General features: G+C 32.6%; 1 pseudogene; it reads right to left on the bottom strand.

The window, feature by feature from the left end:
* LOC139850455 (stemmadenine O-acetyltransferase-like) overlaps positions 1–22,830 on the bottom strand; it is a 77,669-nt pseudogene extending 54,839 nt beyond the window's left edge.
* Positions 22,831–24,805: the final 1,975 nt, after the last annotated feature.

Raw genomic sequence — 24,805 nt, 5'->3', positions numbered from 1 at the left:
CAAATGGTTGGTTCCACATGTTTCTTAATCATTTAAGGCTGCTAAGGAGCAGATTTTTATTGGTATATACCAATAGTAAATACATCTAGAAGCTGCGTATGATACGGGTACATATACCCTAGGTATACGTATAGAAATCTTTGAGAAAACGGAACGAGGATTCAAATATAGTTATCTTTTGTAAATATACTTATATTGTTTTATGTATTTAAGTCTTTAAAAGTGATTAAATACATTACTTATACGATATATGTATAAACATTATAGGTCATAAGTATTTAAGTCAAATAACGTTACGTATGGTTATCGTTTTGAAAACTTAAGTTAGTAGTTTCAAAATATACTTATAACTTATTGTTATTAATACAAAATGAGATATTAAAACATTCTTAGGTCATGTTAAATATGTATATATACATATATATACACAAACGTATAATTATCATATATTGTATAGTTCGTGATATCATCGGTCAAACTAGACGGTCAAACGTTGTGTAAAACTCTTTTCGAAAAACATAAGTCTCGACAATTTGGATTGCTTATCATGTTGGTAAGGTTTAATTTATGTAAATATTAATCTTATAAGTATAGAACGATCGAAAAAGTGCGGGTCGTTACAACAAGCTTTTAGTTGCAATTGTTCTATTTAAAAGTGATATTCGTTTAAATAATAAAAGGTGAAGACAAAAGACAGATTCGACGAATTGAAGACGCAAACGACCAAAAAGCTCAAAAGTACAAAATACAATCAAAGAGGTTCCAATTATTGATAAGAAACGTCTCGAAATTACAAGAGTACAAGATTCAAAACGCAAAGTACAAAATATAAAATTGTACGCAAGGACGTTCGAAAATCCGGAACCGGGACCAGAGTCAACTCTCAACGCTCGACGCAACGGACTAAAAATTACAAGTCAACTATGCACATAAATATAATATAATATTTAAATAATTCTTATAATTATTTAATATATTATATTTATTTATAAAACCGTCGGTAAACAAAGAGCCAAACTTGTGTGAGCTGTAAAAGCAAACTCCGCGACTCGCGGAGTTTGAAGGCAAAATGGGCCGCGAGTTGTGGAGGCCCAAATTCTGAAAGTCCCTATAAAGCTCGCGCATTCTGATCGTAAAAAAACATCCTTTTTCTTCTTCTCTCATAAAACGTATTATATATATATATTATAATTTTAATTTTAATTTTAATTTTAATTCTAATAATAAGGGTATGTTAGCGAATGTTGTAAGGGTGTAAGTCGAAATTCTGTCCGTGTAACGCTACGCTATTTTTAATCATTGTAAGTTATGTTCAACCTTTTTAATTTAATGTCTCGTAGCTAAGTTATTATTATGCTTATTTAATCCGAAATAATCATGATGTTGGGCTAATTACCTAAATTGGGTAATTGGGCTTTGTACCATAATTGGGGTTTGGACAAAAGAACGACACTTGTAGAAATTAGACTATGGGCTATTAATGGGTTTTATATTAACTAAACAATACCTTGTTAATTTAATATACAAACTTATAATTCGACGTATTTATATATAACCACATACGCTTGACTGGGTACGGTGGGCGGGATATCTATAAATACCAATAATTATTCATTTTACCGGACACGGAACTGGATTAATAGTTAATAGACTTGTTGAAATAGGGGTGAATTACATTCAAGGGTAATTGGTGTAATTGTTAACAAAGTAGTAAAACCTTGGTTTACACGCAGTCGATAACCTGGTGTATTCATTAAACAAAGTATTAAAACCTTGTTACAATTCGAATCCCCAATTAGTTGGAATATTTGACTTCGGGAATAAGAATAATTTGACGAAGGCTTTCGCTCTTTATATTTATGACTGATGGACTATTATGGACAAATCCGTATGGACATATTAAATAATCCAGGACAAAGGACAATTAACCCATGGGCATAAAACTAAAATCAACACGTCAAACATCATGATTACGGAAGTTTAAATAAGCATAATTCTTTTATTTCATATTTAATTTCCTTTATTTTATATTTAATTGCACTTCTAATTATCGCATTTTTATTGTTATTGTATTTAATTGCACTTTTAATTATTGTACTTTTTAATTATCGCAAGTTTATTTTATCGCACTTTTATTATTCGCAATTTCATTATCGTTATTTACTTTACGCTTTAAATTAAGTCTTGTATTTATTATTTTACATTTGGTTTTAACTGCGACTAAAGTTTTAAAATCGACAAACCGGTCATTAAACGGTAAAAACCCCTCTTTATAATAATAATATTACTTATATATATATTTGTATTTTTATAAAAGTAAACAAATATAGCGTTAAGCTTTGTTTAAAAAGATTCCCTGTGGAATGAACCGGACTTACTAAAAACTACACTACTGTACGATTAGGTACACTGCCTATAAGTGTTGTAGCAAGGTTTAAGTATATCCATTCTCTAAATAAATAAATATCTTGTGTAAAATTGTATCGTATTTAATAGTATTTCCTGTAAAAATATAAGCTATTTTATATACTACTCTGCTAAAACATCAGCACCACATTCTCCAAAGCCACTACCCGAGCGCGAAGCTCGTTGACTTCTTCTACTACACCGGGATGATTGGCGGTTCAGACGAGCGGATGAATAAGATCCAGAATTTGAGATAGTATATTATCGTGACGAGATACTCTGAAAATGAGAGAGAAAATGGTGTCTCAAATAGGTTCGCCGGTAAGTGCTTCAGGTTCTTCGCCAAGAGGGCAATGTGGTGGATGGAAGGGATCGCCTTCTGTAGTGACCCGAACTTTTCCATGTTTATATATATTAATTGAGATTGATATTTACATGATTAAATATTTCCAACATGTTAAGCAATCAAACTTGTTAAGACTTGATTAATTGAAATAGGTTTCATATAGACAATTGACCACCCAAGTTGACCGGTGATTCACGAACGTTAAAACTTGTAAAAACTATATGATGACATATATATGATTATATATATAGTTAACATGATATTATGATATGTAAACATATCATTAAGTATATTAACAATGAACTACATATGTAAAAACAAGACTACTAACTTAATGATTTTGAAACGAGACATATATGTAACGATTATCGTTGTAACGACATTTAATGTATATATATCATATTAAGAGATATTCGTACATCATAATATCATGATAATATAATAATTTAAAATCTCTTTTGATATTATAAACATTGGGTTAACAACATTTAACAAGATCGTTAACCTAAAGGTTTCAAAACAACATTTACATGTAACGACTAACGATGACTTAACGACTCAGTTAAAATGTATATACATGTAGTGTTTTAATATGTATTCATACACTTTTGAAAGACTTCAAGACACTTATCAAAATACTTCTACTTAACAAAAATGCTTACAATTACATCCTCGTTCAGTTTCATCAACAATTCTACTCGTATGCACCCGTATTCGTACTCGTACAATACACAGCTTTTAGATGTATGTACTATTGGTATATACACTCCAATTATCAGCTCTTAGCAGCCCATGTGAGTCACCTAACACAAGTGGGAACCATCATTTGGCAACTAGCATGAAATATCTCATAAAATTACAAAAATATGAGTAATCATTCATGACTTATTTACATGAAAACAAAATTACATATCCTTTATATCTAATCCATACACCAACGACCAAAAACACCTACAAACACTTTCATTCTTCAATTTTCTTCATCTAATTGATCTCTCTCAAGTTCTATCTTCAAGTTCTAAGTGTTCTTCATATATTTTACAAGTTCTAGTTACATAAAATCAAGAATACTTTCAAGTTTGCTAGCTCACTTCCAATCTTGTAAGGTGATCATCCAACCTCAAGAAATCTTTGTTTCTTACAGTAGGTTATCATTCTAATACAAGGTAATAATCATATTCAAACTTTGGTTCAATTTCTATAACTATAACAATCTTATTTCAAGTGATGATCTTACTTGAACTTGTTTTCGTGTCATGATTCTGCTTCAAGAACTTCGAGCCATCCAAGGATCCGTTGAAGCTAAATCCATTTTTCTCTTTTCCAGTAGGTTCATCCAAGGAACTTAAGGTAGTAATGATGTTCATAACATCATTCGATTCATACATATAAAGCTATCTTATTCGAAGGTTTAAACTTGTAATCACTAGAACATAGTTTAGTTAATTCTAAACTTGTTCGCAAACAAAAGTTAATCCTTCTAACTTGACTTTTAAAATCAACTAAACACATGTTCTATATCTATATGATATGCTAACTTAATGATTTAAAACCTGGAAACACGAAAAACACCGTAAAACCGGATTTACGCCGTCGTAGTAACACCGCGGGCTGTTTTGGGTTAGTTAATTAAAAACTATGATAAACTTTGATTTAAAAGTTGTTATTCTGAGAAAATGATTTTTATTATGAACATGAAACTATATCCAAAAAATTATGGTTAAACTCAAAGTGGAAGTATGTTTTCTAAAATGGTCATCTAGACGTCGTTCTTTCGACTGAAATGACTACCTTTACAAAAACGACTTGTAACTTATTTTTCCGACTATAAACCTATACTTTTTCTGTTTAGATTCATAAAATAGAGTTCAATATGAAACCATAGCAATTTGATTCACTCAAAACGGATTTAAAATGAAGAAGTTATGGGTAAAACAAGATTGGATAATTTTTCTCATTTTAGCTACGTGAAAATTGGTAACAAATCTATTCCAACCATAACTTAATCAACTTGTATTGTATATTATGTAATCTTGAGATACCATAGACACGTATACAATGTTTCGACCTATCATGTCGACACATCTATATATATTTCGGAACAACCATAGACACTCTATATGTGAATGTTGGAGTTAGCTATACAGGGTTGAGGTTGATTCCAAAATATATATAGTTTGAGTTGTGATCAATACTGAGATACGTATACACTGGGTCGTGGATTGATTCAAGATAATATTTATCGATTTATTTCTGTACATCTAACTGTGGACAACTAGTTGTAGGTTACTAACGAGGACAGCTGACTTAATAAACTTAAAACATCAAAATATATTAAAAGTGTTGTAAATATATTTTGAACATACTTTGATATATATGTATATATTGTTATAGGTTCGTGAATCAACCAGTGGCCAAGTCTTACTTCCCGACGAAGTAAAAATCTGTGAAAGTGAGTTATAGTCCCACTTTTAAAATCTAATATTTTTGGGATGAGAATACATGCAGGTTTTATAAATGATTTACAAAATAGACACAAGTACGTGAAACTACATTCTATGGTTGAATTATCAAAATCGAATATGCCCCTTTTTATTAAGTCTGGTAATCTAAGAATTAGGGAACAGACACCCTAATTGACGCGAATCCTAAAGATAGATCTATCGGGCCCAACAAGCCCCATCCAAAGTACCGGATGCTTTAGTACTTCGAAATTTATATCATATCCGAAGGGTGTCCCGGAATGATGGGGATATTCTTATATATGCATTTTGTTAATGTCGGTTACCAGGTGTTCACCATATGAATGATTTTTATCTCTATGTATGGGATGTGTATTGAAATATGAAATCTTGTGGTCTATTGTTACGATTTGATATATATAAGTTAAACCTATAACTCACCAACATTTTTGTTGATGTTTAAAGCATGTTTATTCTCAGGTGAATACTAAGAGCTTCCGCTGTCGCATACTTAAATAAGGACGAGATTTGGAGTCCATGCTTGTATGATATTGTGTAAAAACTGCATTCAAGAAACTTATTTTGTTGTAACATATTTGTATTGTAAACCATTATGTAATGGTCGTGTGTAAACAGGATATTTTAGATTATCATTATTTGATAATCTACGTAAAGCTTTTTAAACCTTTATTGATGAAATAAAGGTTATGGTTTGTTTTAAAATGAATGCAGTCTTTGAAAAACGTCTCATATAGAGGTCAAAACCTCGCAACGAAATCAATTAATATGGAACGTTTTTAATCAATAAGAACGGGACATTTCAGTTGGTATCCGAGCGTTGGTCTTAGAGAACCAGAATTTTGCATTAGTGTGTCTTATCGAGTTTGTTAGGATGCATTAGTGAGTCTGGACTTCGACCGTGTTTAGTTGAAAAATGATTGCTTAACAAATTTTGTTGGAAACTATATATTTTTAACATGTGAATATTATGTGATATATTAATCTCTTAACGCGTTTGATATTATGTGATAGATGTCTACCTCTAGAACAAGTCCCATTGACTCACCTAATAATAATGAAGAGTCAAATGTAAATTGGAATGATTCGTGGACTGATTCACAAGTTCCCGAAGAGGAACCGGAAGAAGAGTCGGAACCGGAAGAAGAATCGGAACCGGAAGAAGAATCGGAACCGGATGAAGAAATAGAACCGGTGGGAGAAATAATAAAATGGTTAAGTAAAAGAAAATCCTCAACCAACCGACCAAGGTTAATTATGGTCAATGGTGTTTCCGCCAAGGAAGCAAAATATTGGGAGGATTACCAATTCTCCGATGAATCGGATTCCGACGAGAATTCCGATGATGTTATAGAAATTACCCCAACTGAATTTAAAAAGGCAAAAGAAAATAATAAGGGAAAGGGCATAAAAATAGAGAAATCTAATTCCAACCCCGATGAACTTTATATGTATTGTCAACGCCCGAAGTCCTTAAGTTGTAACAATGACCCGGGAACCTCTAAACCACCAGGTTTTTCTAAACCAATGTGGACAACGACGGCTCGTATTAGGGGAACATCATATATCCCTAGAAACTTGGCAAAACGAACCAAAACCGAAGAAGAAGAAACGAGCGAGTCGGAATAAGATAGTTGTATTCGTGTGGTGTAATATATGTAATATAGTGTTCTTATGCTTTATGATATATGTAAAAATTGCTTGTATTAATAAGTATTTTTTTTATGAATCTAACTCTTGTCTATTTTACAGTTTAAAAACACAAAATGGATAGACAACCCAATATTTTAAGAGACCTACCCGGAGACATGATTGATGAAATCTTGTCTAGAGTCGGCCAGAATTCCTCGGCACAACTATTTAAGGCGAGATCAGTTTGTAAGACAATCGAAGAACGTTCCAAGAATGTATTGGTTTATAAGAGACTTTCGTTTGAAAGATGGGGGATATCACATTGGGAAACCCATAAGTTACGATGTGTTTACTTTGACGCATATATTGCGGGGAACCCAAATGCTATTTTACGCAACGGGTTAAGAAATTATTTTGACTCAATATATCCGAATATTGGACTTCGTGATTTAGAAAAAGCGGCTAACATGCAACATAAAGAAGCATGTTATGCTTACGGATTAGTAATGTTCGCTTCTCACCAAAGTGAGAACAAGAACATCGGGCTACAACTATTAAACAAAACGTTTCCACAAGTGACGGAGTCGGTAATTGGGGTAAGAAATGAGGTTTTTAGATTATTACGGGACTGTTGGACATTACGTAACCCTCGTCCCTTTGACGACGTTACAACACGCTGTCTTATAAACGGCCATAACGGTTATGTTGCACAAGACCAAGGATGGGAAGTAGTCCTAGTAAAACCAGAATGCATGACTTGTTTCTGGACGTATGAATTACGTGTCTTTATTGCCTTTGCTGAACGACTTGTGTACTAGCTAGAATTATCTTCACAACTATCTTGTATCAAAGTTATTGTGTGCTATATTTCATGCTTTATGTAAAATAAGCTGTATTGTAAGTTTGTAAAATATTGTATAAAAGTTTGAACGCGAAATATTATTATAATCAGTTTTTCATATAGAATTGTAGTAGTTGAATTGTATATTAGCTACTAAGTATGAACTTAACGGGTAGGTACTACCCGAATTTAAACTTATAAAACGCTAATATGAAGAAAAAGCTTTTATAAATGAGTTCATATTATGCTACGAAATACTATTAACTACTCTTAATATTCTGTATGATTAACTTGTTCCATTTGACTATTTTGAAGGAAATGGCACCGACTACTCGACACACCGTGAATATGAATGAAGAGGAATTCCGTACTTTTCTAGCTTCAAACATAGCCGCAGTACAGGCTGCGCTACATACCAACAATAACCTTGGATCTAGCAGTACAGGAAATCGTGTAGGATGCACCTACAAAGAATTCACTGCCTGCAAACCTTTGGAATTTGATGGAACCGAAGGACCGATCGGATTGAAACGGTGGACCGAGAAGGTCGAATCGGTGTTTGCCATAAGTAAGTGTACTGAAGAGGACAAAGTGAAGTATGCTACGCATACCTTCACAGGTTCTGCGTTAACATGGTGGAATACCTATCTAGAGCAGGTGGGACAAGACGATGCGTACGCACTACCGTGGTCAGCATTCAAGCACTTGATGAACGAGAAGTACCGTCCCAGAACCGAGGTCAATAAGCTCAAGACAGAACTTAGAGGGTTACGAACCCAAGGATTTGATATTACCACGTATGAAAGACGATTCACAGAATTGTGCCTATTGTGTCCGGGAGCGTTCGAAGATGAGGAAGAGAAGATCGATGCGTTTGTGAAAGGATTACCGGAAAGAATCCAAGAAGATATAAGTTCACACGAGCCAGCCTCCATACAACAGGCATGTAGAATGGCTCACAAACTAGTGAACCAGATTGAAGAAAGAATTAAAGAACAGACTGCTGAAGAGGCCAATGTGAAGCAAGTCAAAAGAAAGTGGGAGGAAAACGGTGATAAGAATCACCAATACAACAACAACAGCAATTACAACAATAATCGCAACAATTATCCCAACAATCGCAACATCAATCGCAACTACAACAAACGGCCCAACAACAACAACAACAACAACAACAGCAACTACAACAATCATCCCAACAACAATAATAACCGCAACAACAACAACAATCAGAAGCAGCTATGCCAAAGGTGTGAAAAGAATCACTCGGGGTTCTGCACCAAATTTTGCAACAAGTGTAAAAGAAATGGTCATAGCACGGCGAAGTGTGAGGTCTACGGACCAGGGGTTAATAGAACGAAAGGAACAAATGGTGTCGGAATGAGTAATGGCGGAGCAAGTAGTGTCGGAGCAAGTTATGCCAATGTAGTTTGTTATAAATGTGGAAAACCGGGCCACATTATTAGAAATTGCCCGAACCAGGAGAACACGAATGGACAAGGCCGCGGAAGAGTTTTCAATATTAATGCGGCAGAGGTACAAGAAGACCCGGAGCTTGTTACGGGTACGTTTCTTATTGACAATAAATCTGCTTACGTTTTATTTGATTCGGGTGCGGATAGAAGCTATATGAGTAGAGATTTTTGTGCTAAATTAAGTTGTCCATTGACGCCTTTGGATAGTAAATTTTTACTCGAATTAGCAAATGGTAAATTAATTTCAGCAGATAATATATGTCGGAATCGAGAAATTAAACTGGTTAGCGAAACATTTAAGATTGACTTGATACCAGTAGAGTTAGGGAGTTTTGATGTGATAATCGGTATGGACTGGTTGAAAGAAGTGAAAGCAGAGATCGTTTGTTACAAAAATGCAATTTGCATTATACGAGAAAAAGGAAAACCCTTAATGGTGTACGGAGAAAGGGGCAACACGAAGCTACATCTTATTAGTAATTTGAAGGCACAAAAACTAATAAGAAAAGGTTGCTATGCTGTTCTAGCACACGTCGAGAAAGTACAAACTGAAGAAAAGAGCATCAATGATGTTCCCGTCGCAAAAGAATTTCCCGATGTATTTCCGAAAGAATTACCGGGACTACCCCCACATCGATCCGTTGAATTTCAAATAGATCTTGTACCAGGAGCTGCACCAATAGCTCGTGCTCCTTACAGACTCGCACCCAGTGAGATGAAAGAACTGCAAAGCCAATTACAAGAACTTTTAGAGCGTGGTTTCATTCGACCAAGCACATCACCGTGGGGAGCTCCTGTTTTGTTTGTCAAGAAGAAAGATGGTACATTCAGGTTGTGTATCGACTACCGAGAGTTGAACAAACTTACCATCAAGAACCGCTACCCACTACCGAGAATCGACGACTTATTTGATCAACTACAAGGCTCGTCTGTTTATTCAAAGATTGACTTACGTTCCGGGTATCATCAAATGCGGGTGAAAGAAGATGATATTCCAAAGACTGCTTTCAGAACACGTTACGGTCATTATAAGTTTATGGTCATGCCGTTTGGTTTAACTAATGCACCAGCTGTGTTCATGGACCTTATGAACCGAGTGTGTGGACCATACCTTGACAAGTTTGTCATTGTTTTCATTGATGACATACTTATTTACTCAAAGAATGACCAAGAACACGGTGAACATTTGAGAAAGGTGTTAGAAGTATTGAGGAAGGAAGAATTGTACGCTAAGTTTTCAAAGTGTGCATTTTGGTTGGAAGAAGTTCAATTCCTCGGTCACATAGTGAACAAAGAAGGTATTAAGGTGGATCCGGCAAAGATAGAAACTGTTGAAAAGTGGGAAACCCCGAAAACTCCGAAACACATACGCCAGTTTTTAGGACTAGCTGGTTACTACAGAAGGTTCATCCAAGACTTTTCCAGAATAGCAAAACCCTTGACTGCATTAACGCATAAAGGGAAGAAATTTGAATGGAATGATGAACAAGAGAAAGCGTTTCAGTTATTGAAGAAAAAGCTAACTACGGCACCTATATTGTCATTGCCTGAAGGGAATGATGATTTTGTGATTTATTGTGACGCATCAAAGCAAGGTCTCGGTTGTGTATTAATGCAACGAATGAAGGTGATTGCTTATGCGTCTAGACAATTGAAGATTCACGAACAAAATTATACGACGCATGATTTGGAATTAGGCGCGGTTGTTTTTACATTAAAGACTTGGAGGCACTACTTATATGGGGTCAAAAGTATTATATATACCGACCACAAAAGTCTTCAACACATATTTAATCAGAAACAACTGAATATGAGGCAGCGTAGGTGGATTGAATTATTGAATGATTACGACTTTGAGATTCGTTACCACCCGGGGAAGGCAAATGTGGTAGCCGATGCCTTGAGCAGGAAGGACAGAGAACCCATTCGAGTAAAATCTATGAATATAATGATTCATAATAACCTTACTACTCAAATAAAGGAGGCGCAACAAGAAGTTTTAAAAGAGGGAAATTTAAAGGATGAAATACCCAAAGGATCGGAGAAGCATCTTAATATTCGGGAAGACGGAACCCGGTATAGGGCTGAAAGGATTTGGGTACCAAAATTTGGAGATATGAGAGAAATGGTACTTAGAGAAGCTCATAAAACCAGATACTCAATACATCCTGGAACGGGGAAGATGTACAAGGATCTCAAGAAACATTTTTGGTGGCCGGGTATGAAAGCCGATGTTGCTAAATACGTAGGAGAATGTTTGACGTGTTCTAAGGTCAAAGCTGAGCATCAGAAACCATCAGGTCTACTTCAACAACCCGAAATCCCAGAATGGAAATGGGAAAACATTACCATGGATTTCATCACTAAATTGCCAAGGACTGCAAGTGGTTTTGATACTATTTGGGTAATAGTTGATCGTCTCACCAAATCAGCACACTTCCTGCCAATAAGAGAAGATGACAAGATGGAGAAGTTAGCACGACTGTATTTGAAGGAAGTCGTCTCCAGACATGGAATACCAATCTCTATTATCTCTGATAGGGATGGCAGATTTATTTCAAGATTCTGGCAGACATTACAGCAAGCATTAGGAACTCGTCTAGACATGAGTACTGCCTATCATCCACAAACTGATGGGCAGAGCGAAAGGACGATACAAATGCTTGAAGACATGCTACAAGCATGTGTTATTGATTTCGGAAACAGTTGGGATCGACATCTACCATTAGCAGAATTTTCCTACAACAACAGCTACCATTCAAGCATTGAGATGGCGCCGTTTGAAGCACTTTATGGTAGAAAGTGCAGGTCTCCGATTTGTTGGAGTGAAGTGGGGGATAGACAGATTACGGGTCCGGAGATTATACAAGAAACTACCGAGAAGATCATCCAAATTCAACAACGGTTGAAAACCGCCCAAAGTCGACAAAAGAGCTACGCTGACATTAAAAGAAAAGATATAGAATTTGAAATTGGAGAGATGGTCATGCTTAAAGTTGCACCTTGGAAAGGCGTTGTTCGATTTGATAAACGAGGGAAATTAAATCCAAGGTATATTGGACCATTCAAGATTATTGATCGTGTCGGACCAGTAGCTTACCGACTTGAGTTACCTCAACAACTCGCGGCTGTACATAACACTTTCCACGTCTCGAATTTAAAGAAATGTTTTACTAAAGAAGATCTCACTATTCCGTTAGATGAAATCCAAATCAACGAAAAACTTCAATTCATCGAAGAACCCGTCGAAATAATGGATCGTGAGGTTAAAAGACTTAAGCAAAACAAGATACCAATTGTTAAGGTTCGATGGAATGCTCGTAGAGGACCCGAGTTCACCTGGGAGCGTGAAGATCAGATGAAGAAGAAATACCCGCATCTATTTCCAGAAGATTCGTCAACACCTTCAACAGCTTAAAATTTCGGGACGAAATTTATTTAACGGGTAGGTACTATAGTGACCCGAACTTTTCCATGTTTATATATATTAATTGAGATTGATATTTACATGATTAAATGTTTACAACATGTTAAGCAATCAAACTTGTTAAGACTTGATTAATTGAAATAGGTTTCATATAGACAATTGACCACCCAAGTTGACCGGTGATTCACGAACGTTAAAACTTGTAAAAACTATATGATGGCATATATATGATTATATATATAGTTAACATGATATTATGATATGTAAACATATCATTAAGTATATTAACAATGAACTACATATGTAAAAACAAGACTACTAACTTAATGATTTTGAAACGAGACATATATGTAACGATTATCGTTGTAACGACATTTAATGTATATATATCATATTAAGAGATATTCGTACATCATAATATCATGATAATATAATAATTTAAAATCTCTTTTGATATTATAAACATTGGGTTAACAACATTTAACAAGATCGTTAACCTAAAGGTTTCAAAACAACATTTACATGTAACGACTAACGATGACTTAACGACTCAGTTAAAATGTATATACATGTAGTGTTTTAATATGTATTCATACACTTTTGAAAGACTTCAAGACACTTATCAAAATACTTCTACTTAACAAAAATGCTTACAATTACATCCTCGTTCAGTTTCATCAACAATTCTACTCGTATGCACCCGTATTCGTACTCGTACAATACACAGCTTTTAGATGTATGTACTATTGGTATATACACTCCAATTATCAGCTCTTAGCAGCCCATTTGAGTCACCTAACACATGTGGGAACCATCATTTTGCAACTAGCATGAAATATCTCATAAAATTACAAAAATATGAGTAATTATTCATGACTTATTTACATGAAAACAAAATTACATATCCTTTATATCTAATCCATACACCAACGACCAAAAACACCTACAAACACTTTCATTCTTCAATTTTCTTCATCTAATTGATCTCTCTCAAGTTCTATCTTCAAGTTCTAAGTGTTCTTCATATATTTTACAAGTTCTAGTTACATAAAATCAAGAATACTTTCAAGTTTGCTAGCTCACTTCCAATCTTGTAAGGTGATCATCCAACCTCAAGAAATCTTTGTTTCTTACAGTAGGTTATCATTCTAATACAAGGTAATAATCATATTCAAACTTTGGTTCAATTTCTATAACTATAACAATCTTATTTCAAGTGATGATCTTACTTGAACTTGTTTTCGTGTCATGATTCTGCTTCAAGAACTTCGAGCCATCCAAGGATCCGTTGAAGCTAAATCCATTTTTCTCTTTTCCAGTAGGTTCATCCAAGGAACTTAAGGTAGTAATGATGTTCATAACATCATTCGATTCATACATATAAAGCTATCTTATTCGAAGGTTTAAACTTGTAATCACTAGAACATAGTTTAGTTAATTCTAAACTTGTTCGCAAACAAAAGTTAATCCTTCTAACTTGACTTTTAAAATCAACTAAACACATGTTCTATATCTATATGATATGCTAACTTAATGATTTAAAACCTGGAAACACGAAAAACACCGTAAAACCGGATTTACGCCGTCGTAGTAACACCGCGGGCTGTTTTGGGTTAGTTAATTAAAAACTATGATAAACTTTGATTTAAAAGTTGTTATTCTGAGAAAATGATTTTTATTATGAACATGAAACTATATCCAAAAAATTATGGTTAAACTCAAAGTGGAAGTATGTTTTCTAAAATGGTCATCTAGACGTCGTTCTTTCGACTGAAATGACTACCTTTACAAAAACGACTTGTAACTTATTTTTCTGACTATAAACCTATACTTTTTCTGTTTAGATTCATAAAATAGAGTTCAATATGAAACCATAGCAATTTGATTCACTCAAAACGGATTTAAAATGAAGAAGTTATGGGTAAAACAAGATTGGATAATTTTTCTCATTTTAGCTACGTGAAAATTGGTAACAAATCTATTCCAACCATAACTTAATCAACTTGTATTGTATATTATGTAATCTTGAGATACCATAGACACGTATACAATGTTTCGACCTATCATGTCGACACATCTATATATATTTCGGAACAACCATAGACACTCTATATGTGAATGTTGGAGTTAGCTATACAGGGTTGAGGTTGATTCCAAAATATATATAGTTTGAGTTGTGATCAATACTGAGATACGTATACACTGGGTCGTGGATTGATTCAAGATAATATTTATCGATTTATTTCTGTACATCTAACTGTGGACAACTAGTTGTAGGTTACTAACGAGGACAGCTGACTTAATAAACTTAAAACATCAAAATATATTAAAAGTGTTGTAAATATATTTTGAACATACTTTGATATATATGTATATATTGTTATAGGTTCGTGAATCAACCAGTGGCCAAGTCTTACTTCCCGACGAAGTAAAAATCTGTGAAAGTGAGTTATAGTCCCACTTTTAAAATCTAATATTTTTGGGATGAGAATACATGCAGGTTTTATAAATGATTTACAAAATAGACACAAGTACGTGAAACTACATTCTATGGTTGAATTATCGAAATCGAATATGCCCCTTTTTATTAAGTCTGGTAATCTAAGAATTAGGGAACAGACACCCTAATTGACGCGAATCCTAAAGATAGATCTATCGGGCCCAACAAGCCCCATCCAAAGTACCGGATGCTTTAGTACTTCGAAATTTATATCATATCCGAAGGGTGTCCCGGAATGATGGGGATATTCTTATATATGCATTTTGTTAATGTCGGTTACCAGGTGTTCACCATATGAATGATTTTTATCTCTATGTATGGGATGTGTATTGAAATATGAAATCTTGTGGTCTATTGTTACGATTTGATATATATAGGTTAAACCTATAACTCACCAACATTTTTGTTGACGTTTAAAGCATGTTTATTCTCAGGTGAATACTAAGAGCTTCCGCTGTCGCATACTTAAATAAGGACGAGATTTGGAGTCCATGCTTGTATGATATTGTGTAAAAACTGCATTCAAGAAACTTATTTTGTTGTAACATATTTGTAGAGTAAACCATTATGTAATGGTCGTGTGTAAACAGGATATTTTAGATTATCATTATTTGATAATCTACGTAAAGCTTTTTAAACCTTTATTGATGAAATAAAGGTTATGGTTTGTTTTAAAATGAATGCAGTCTTTGAAAAACGTCTCATATAGAGGTCAAAACCTCGCAACGAAATCAATTAATATGGAACGTTTTTAATCAATAAGAACGGGACATTTCACCTTCTTCCTGTCTCCACTAATTAAGTAGATTACAAACCCATCCCCAATTCATCCAAAATAGATGATAGCTAATTGGTTGCTCCATTCCGGTTACACTGTCTTCGGAATTCAGGAGAATATCCATATCGGAATAGCTGTCAGAGTTTAAGGAATTTGAACTAGATACGGGATCCATCTTGTATAATTAGGGAGATGATTTTTGATATGAATTAGATTATAGAATTTAGTTTGGTATTCTTCAATACATAATTTACATATGTATATATAATACCAAATTCCATAAATCACGGAGAAATTTTCGGAAGATGTCAGGAAAAGTTTACAGTAACAGGTATGCTAAGATATGAATTTTGTCTTTACACTATTCATGCAATCAATGCAGTAAAACGTGTCTAGACTAGGAATGATAAGCAGGTAATTTCCGACAAAAAATGATAAGCAAAACTTTTGACATGCAGACACGGTCGAAGTCCAGACTTACTAATGCATCCTAACAACTATCAGTTAGACACACTAATGCAAGACCTGGTTCACTAGGACCAACGCTCTGATACCAACTGTGACGATCGCTCCAAATCCATATGGACGAACACATCATTCATCGATTTCATTGCGAGGTATTTGACCTCTATATGATACGTTTTGTAAACATTGCATTCTTTTGAAAAGGCACACCATAAATGAATATTTAAATCAAAGGTTTTCGACATCTGATGATTTCTACATATAGACAATCACCATAAATAATAGTTTACAACAGTACTTCCGTTGACAATGCAGTCAAAATAATATACATGGTGATGATTTGGTGAATGCAACGTTTCCTTGAAAAATATGCCATGTAAGACTCCATGCACATAGCTTGTCTAACATATAAGCAAACAGCGGAAGACTTCTAGGGAACCTGAGAATAAACATGCTAACAAGTGTCAACACAAAGGTTGGTGAGTTCATAGTTTTAGTGTTTCGCATAATCTGTATATAAAAGTGGATCACAAGATTTCAGTTGTTTCATCTAGAAACGTTTATCAAAATATTCTACAAGATTGAGCACCCTGGTAACTAAACTTAACGTATATATAATCTGTACCCTTTGTATAATCATCTTAATAATACACGCAAACCAACGTGTACGCTTCTCAAATAGCATTCGTCCGTTAAAAGGCTAGCGATCTAGCTCGGACGGGGATATCAAGCCCTATGGATCCATATACTACTACTCGCGCTCACCAGTTCTTATAACTGGCAGTTACTAGTTACCAAAGCTAAGGGATTTTCGGTTTAAACTCAGTGTAGAATTTATTATGTACTTGTATCCATTGCGTTTAAAATAAATTGCATGTATTCTCAGCCCAAAAATATAGATTGCAAAAGCAATTAAAAAGGGAGCAAATGAAACTCACCTTAGCAGCATATAAAGTTGTTCACCAAAATGTGACCGAAACTCGGATTACCAATTAATCGTAGATCTCAACCTAGAGAACATATGTTGGTCAATAAATGTTTATCAAGCTAGGTCTGGTTATAGTGTATCATAATCCTAATGCTCGAGATCGACATACAAAAGTTATCAAAAGTCATTTCAAAAAGTCAATTTTGACAAAAGTTCAACAAAGCTAGATGTACCTTATATAAAGATTCATTTACTCGGTTGGTAATATTCAAAAAATCCATTTTATCAATCTCGTAAACAAGTTGTTTAAATCTTAATTGCAGATTCAAAAGCAATTTCAATTAACGTCAATCATAATTCAGTTGATCATATCTTTTAATCCGTTCATCGAAACTATTCGGTGTCTAAATGAAAAATTATTAATTTTTCGCCAGCTTTTCAAAAACATGTATATCATATACCTTTTACCAGTAATATATGTATTTAATTTGTGATTCATCATAAACTGTTTAACGTCGAAATTTAGCATACAAGCTTGTATAAATATATATACTCGAGCACTAGACATGGATACACTATTAGTATATAAAAGATAAAATATAAATGCTTACGTATCAATATTGTGATTCAATATTTAAGAAAAGTACGTAGACGTAACGGAGATGATAAACACTAGGTTTGATTCATAAATATACCACCGAACATTACCCATAATTTCCTTAGCTCTATCCCGCTTGAAAACCCATTTTGAAAGTAACCCACTCATGACCTCATCGTAGTATTTTATGTATAATACATCATTAATAATACTAATAATAATAAGATTAATAATAATATTAATCTTAATAATAATAATAATAATAATAATAATAATAATAATAATAATAATAATAATAATAATAATAATAATAATAATAATAATAAAATAAATTAAATAAATATTACGGAGTAATAATACTAGAGAAAGAGAGATAGATTCAGCTAAGCCAAAAATCGCGCAATTTATAGAACCTTTTCAAAAAAAGTACCCCATGCGATCGCATGGGATTTGTGCTTCAAGGCCATGCGATCGCATAGCACCCTGGGACAGCTCACAAATTTTTAACTTCTTGTTTGTCGACATAATTTTATATTATATATATAATATATTTAATTTATATAATTAATTATATATTATATTAAATTCACATGCTTAGTTGACTTGTAATTTTTGTTCCGATAAGTCGTACGTCATCACTCGACTTATGTCCCGGTTCCGGTTTTTCAAATGTCCTTTCGTACGCTGAGAAAACTTGTATTTTACGTTTTGTGACTCGTACCTTTGTCAAAATATAGCCTTAAATTATCCCTAAACTATACCACTCAAAGTATATCATAAACTTTCGAGTATTTTGGTCATTTACTTCTATAAATCATTGCCTCGCTATTTGTTGATATATATATAATAGCAAATTGTTTTATGACCAAGTTAATATATATTTTCAACATCATAATAACGTTTTAAATATACGTCGCAAGTTATTCATACAATTAATATTCCAACTTATCATATATATTCAAATAAATATTTAAACCAATAAGTTTAATGTATGGTATTAAACAATTAAAACTTTGTTACGTTTTCAAGTTATAGTATATATATATATATATATCTATTTACATATAATGGTTCGCGAATCGTTGAGAACAACCGAAGGGTACTTGAATAGTTCAAAAATTTTGAGATTCAGTTTTACAGACTTTGCTTATCGTGTCGGAAACGTTAAATTATTTAAAGATAAAGTTTAAATTTGGTCAAAAATTTCCGGGTTGTTACAAAATGTTTAGCTGAAGAGGATGTCGTAATTCCTCTTGACGAAATACGAATCAATGATAAACTCCATTTTATCGAAGAACCTGTTGAAATCATGGACCGTGAGGTCAAACAATTAAAACAAATCAAAATACCGATAGTTAGGGTTCGTTGGAACGCTAGACGAGGACCTGAGTTTACTTAGGAACGTGAGGATCAAATAAAGCAAAAGTATCCACATTTGTTCACTGATATCGTTCATAAAACAGGTACTACTCAAAATTTCGGGACGAAATTTTCTTTAACGGGGAGGTTATGTGATGACCCGGAAAATTTCGACTAATTTAAACCAATTCTCTATATGATTTAATATTATATAAATATACACACATGCACACACATACACACATACACACACACACACACATACACACACACACACACACATATATATATATATATATATATATATATATATATATATATATATATATATATATATATATATATATATATATATTATAAGATGTACAAGTAAAACACTAATTGCTACTGTAAAAATGACTTTGCTACAGTAAAACACTATTTGCTACAGTAAACACTATTTGCTACAGTAAAACACTATTTGCTACATTAAAACCGTATTTTGATACAGTGATTTGCTACAGTAAACACTATTTGCTACAGTAAACACTATTATTAGTATTAGTATTAGTATTATTAAGAGTGATATTATTAGTATATACATAAAATACTACGACGAGGTCATGAGTGCATTAATTTCAAAACGAATTTTATGAGTGGGATAGAGCTAAGGAAATTATGAGTTATGGCTATGGAGGTGATGTGTATGGTTCATGGGTATGCTCGTGAGGTCAATTTGGTAGTTATCGTCTCCGTTGCGTCTACGTATTTTTCCTGCAATATAGAATCTCAATATTGATACGTGAGTACTCGTAAATTAATTTTTACATACTAATAATGTATCCCTGACTAGTGCTCGAGAATATAGGATTATGCATGCTTGAACTTTTGATATTGCCCTTAGTTAGGTTATGTTGAATCTCGAATTAGTTACACCTGCGATTGAGATAAGGTATAAGATATGCATGTAGTTGGAAAGCTAGCAAAAAATTAAGAACTTTTCATTTAGATGTCGAATAGATTCGATGAACGGATTAGAAGTTATAGTCAATTGAATTTTTGATATTATTATTAAAAATGATTATTTTCATCGTCGTTATTAACATCATTCTAGATTTTATCAAATTATTATCATCATCATCATCATCATCATTATTATTATTATTATTATTATTATTATTATTATTATTATTATTATTATTATTATTATTATTATTATTATTATTATTATTATTATTATTATTATTATTATTATCAATAAAAAGTATTATCATTAAAAATTGATATTTTTATTATTATTACTATTTTTAAAGTTATAATTAGTATTATTATTATTATTATTAATCATTAAAATAGTTATTAGTAATATCATTAGCATAGCATTTATTATTATTAGTATTATAATATTAAGTAACACTTAATTATTATAACTACTATTTTTATCATCAAAATGAACGCGATATGAAAGACGATTTAAAAGTTACTAACAAATCGATTAGGAAATAATGTGTAAGAGCATCATAAGGAAATTAAAATATTATAAGATATTGATTTAGATAAAGTTATCGTTCTTATTATTTTTGTCATTACTATTATTATTAAAAGTATCGTTGGTGTTAAAACTATCATTTTAACAAAAATTATCATTCTAATAGAAATATCATGGTTACTATAAAATATCATTATTATTACCATTTTAAATAGAATTATTTTTTTAAAGATAATATTAAAAAGTATCGTAAATATTAATGTTATCATAATTAGAATTATCGTTTATTCATAATGTCATCGTAGTAATTATAAATATTGGTATTTTTATAATAATAATCATTATTACAAAATAATACAACTTTTACTTACTATTATTATAGATATTATTTTATCAAATAAATATGTGATATAAACATATTTTACTACGTGTAATAAATTACTTTAATAATACCTATCATATTATTTTTATGATATTAAATGAACTCTATAAATTTTATTACTTGATATATATAAAAGTATATTTTATTATATAAATTTTAATATGAAATTTTATTTATTAATAAATGAATTATATTTAAAAATATAAAACGACGATATTTAAAATATACTATAATTATGTATAAATTTTGGAAATCATTTTGAGTCAATTTGGCTTTTGTTGACTTTTGCATATTAGTCTCGAGCATTAGGATTGTGGTACACTATGACTTGACCTAATTTGTTAAGACAAATTTTGACCAACATATAAATATATATAATTAATTTAGGTTCGTGAATCCGAGGCCAACCTTGCACTCGTTCAATGATGTTATATGTATTTTTACTATGAAATACAGTATGGTGAGTTTCATTTGCCTTTTTATCCTTTATATTTTTGGGCTGAGAATACATGCGCAATTTTTATAAATGTTTTACGAAATAGACACAAGTAATTGAAACTACATTATATGAGTGAATGATCGAAGCCGAATATGCCCCTTTTGCTTGGTAACCTAAGAATTAGTAAACCGATCTACTAATTAACGCGAATTCTAAAGATAGATCTATTGGGCCTAACGAACCACATCCAAAGTACCGGATGCTTTAGTACTTCGATGTAGTTTTTATCATGTCCGAAGGATTTTCCAGAATGATAGGGGATATTCTTTTATGCATCTTGTTAATGTCGGTTACCAGGTGTTCACCATATGAATGATTTTTGTCTCTATGCATGGGACGTATATTTATGAGAACTGGAAATGAAATTCTTGTGGTCTATTAAAATGATGAAAATGAATGATTATGATAAACTAATGAACTCACCAACCTTTTAGTTGACACTTTAAAGCATGTTTATTCTCAGGTGTTAAAGAAATCTTCCGCTGTGCATTTGCTCATTTTAAGGATATTACTTGGAGTCATTCATGGCATATTTCAAAAGACGTTGATTCAAGTCGTTGAGTTCAATAGAGATTATTATTAAGTAAATGACAGATTAGGTCATTTATAGTTGGATATTATGAAATGGTATGCATGTCTGTCAATTTTCGATGTAAAGAAAGTTTATTTTTTTAAAAACGAATGCAATGTCTGAAAAATGTATCATATAGAGGTCAAATACCTCGCGATGTAAGCAACTATTGAGAATCGTTTATAATGTATATGAACGGGTCCTTTCAGTAAGCGTCCATTATTCAATGAGACATGGATACACCAACCGCTATGCCACCACAATGAAACAAGTTAACTTGAATGGCTAACTGTTCATCAACGTATGATGATTCGACCATCATAAGTTGATCCAATTCTTTGATTATTGGATTTTTTATTATGTCTAAAAGGTTGGAGTGGACTTGGGCTACCAAGCACCGAACCCCTTGATCGTTGCAGTTAACGGTGTTTTGGTCATTGGACAGCCTTCCAGCCGAAGGGTAAAAATGAGTCAAGGTTTTAGAGAGCGTTTCAGGTTGATGGTCATTTGGGATTGTGATATGGTGCTAGATTCATCGTATAAATAGTAATAAATGCTTGATATATAATGAGGACGAATTTGTTGATCTATGTATGAGAGTTTGTAGGTCTTTAGTTCAAAAGGGGTTGGAGAAGATGGTACAATAACCTCTTTTGACACTAAAGTCAACTTCATTTTAAGGTTTTGAAATGAAAAAGTGATACACACCAACCACACACATGAAAATATTATGAAGCAAAGAGTTGGGGGATAAACAAAGAAGCAAAGCTTAGATGCTTTATCAACTAGGCTATTAATGGTAGATGATGGCCACATGATTATAATATATTTTGTTTGCGGTTTAAAATTTATATATGTGGTCTATACTTGCTGCTTTGTGATTGACTTTCTTAAATTACTACTCTATTTTCTTGAAAAAGAAACATAAAAAATTGATATATATGATCAAATCTGGTAACATGATGAAAAGGCGTAAATTTCTGGTTTTATGAATTAAGAGATTTATAATTAACAACCAAGAACTGATAATGTTCTGGGCTATAATTGTTTTACCCTTAAAAGCTTAAGCTTTCCCTTTACAAAGAACTGTGATCGTGAAGAACAGATCTATCGACGAAGATATAAGATGAAACAGAGATTTGTCGATAAGCCTTGTAAGATATAAGATGAAGATCTTGAAGCTCTGTATACTGCTTAAACTTTTGCATATTATGTTCATTCATGAAAACCCATGCTTCATTACCATCATCCTTTCTTGAATCCGTAACAACTACAGAATTTTCATTACAAAATTAGCAGTATTAACCCAATCTCATAATGGCTTCTATTACAAGAACATAATAGACATAGGGCCTGTTTACTTACGACTTTTTGAGATTAATGGGATGAAATGCTTATTCGGTCATTATTCTTGTTTGTTTACTTGAGCCTTTTTCATTCACCCAAACTAAACTAAGGCATTAATCGGAAAATAGGTTTGGGTCAGAAGACATACAATTGGGCTGAGCTACAAACCTTCAATCTGAATAATATTACAACAACAACAACAACAACAAAACCCAATACCACATGAGTGGTGTATGGGGGAGGTGAGATGTAGACAATCTTTTCCCTATCCGAGAATAAAGACAAGACATTTATCTACCCAGTGAAACACTCTCAAGAGTAGAGAAAGTCATCCCTCTCTTTATTCGACGGATAAAGAGATTGCTTTCGAGAGGACCTTCGGCCTTTAAGTAGGAAAAAGTATTTTTTAAAAAAAATAAATTAAAAATACAAAATAAAAATAATAATAGACGCCATGAAAATGGTAGAATCAAAATTTCCATGGGTTTCGATCTGAATAATATTATATACTGTAATTGATTGATGTGTTGAACCAATGTTATTACATGAGCAATCAATAAAAATATATTCTATTAAAATGCAATTTATAATCTGATGGTCTATATTATTGTATTGTATACAACATTTTATATTCCATATCTACTAAATGTTGCAAACATTTTGGTCGTTTCATTTATTATATCTACTAAATGTTGCAAACATTTTGGTCGTTTCATTTATTGAAGGCTGCGTTTTGAATATTTATTGTTAAAGTCAAAATGAAATAACTTTTTAATTTGCAATTTGTAATTAGCATTTCCAAAGGTAGTGGACTCAGCATCTTGCATGTTATTAATGTATCCGACGTCAAATTGGTTACGAGTCAAAATATCATAACAACTACCAAATGTCTTATAGCTTAGCGGTATTTGAGAAACCTATGAACCAAAGAGATTAAGAGTTCAAGTCTTGTCATGTGCATATTCGTGAATAAATTTGTGTTGGGTGTGTGATACCGCTAAAAAACATAATAACGGCTTCTATTGCAAGCAAAGTATCAAATTCATTATCACGTCCATGAAGTCACGAGTACTACTCCTGCCGGAGCAGGAACGAATAATAAGTTAATAAATAATAACAGTCATCTAATTCATCAATGAGTAAAAGTCATTCTATATTTACTTCCAAGTTAATTCACTTCACTTTAAAACCTTTACTTCCAAGTTAATTCCTAAATAAACTGTTGTACTGTCATCTTTTCATATTACTCCGTACAATTTATATACGTTGAGAGAAACATATAAGTTCGTAATCTTGTATACAT

This window comes from Rutidosis leptorrhynchoides, chromosome 5 (assembly GCF_046630445.1).
Source record: "Rutidosis leptorrhynchoides isolate AG116_Rl617_1_P2 chromosome 5, CSIRO_AGI_Rlap_v1, whole genome shotgun sequence".
Classification (NCBI taxonomy): domain Eukaryota; kingdom Viridiplantae; phylum Streptophyta; class Magnoliopsida; order Asterales; family Asteraceae; genus Rutidosis; species Rutidosis leptorrhynchoides.
The sequence above is the reverse complement of the archived record's forward strand: the minus strand, read 5'-3'. Positions and strand labels throughout refer to the sequence as shown.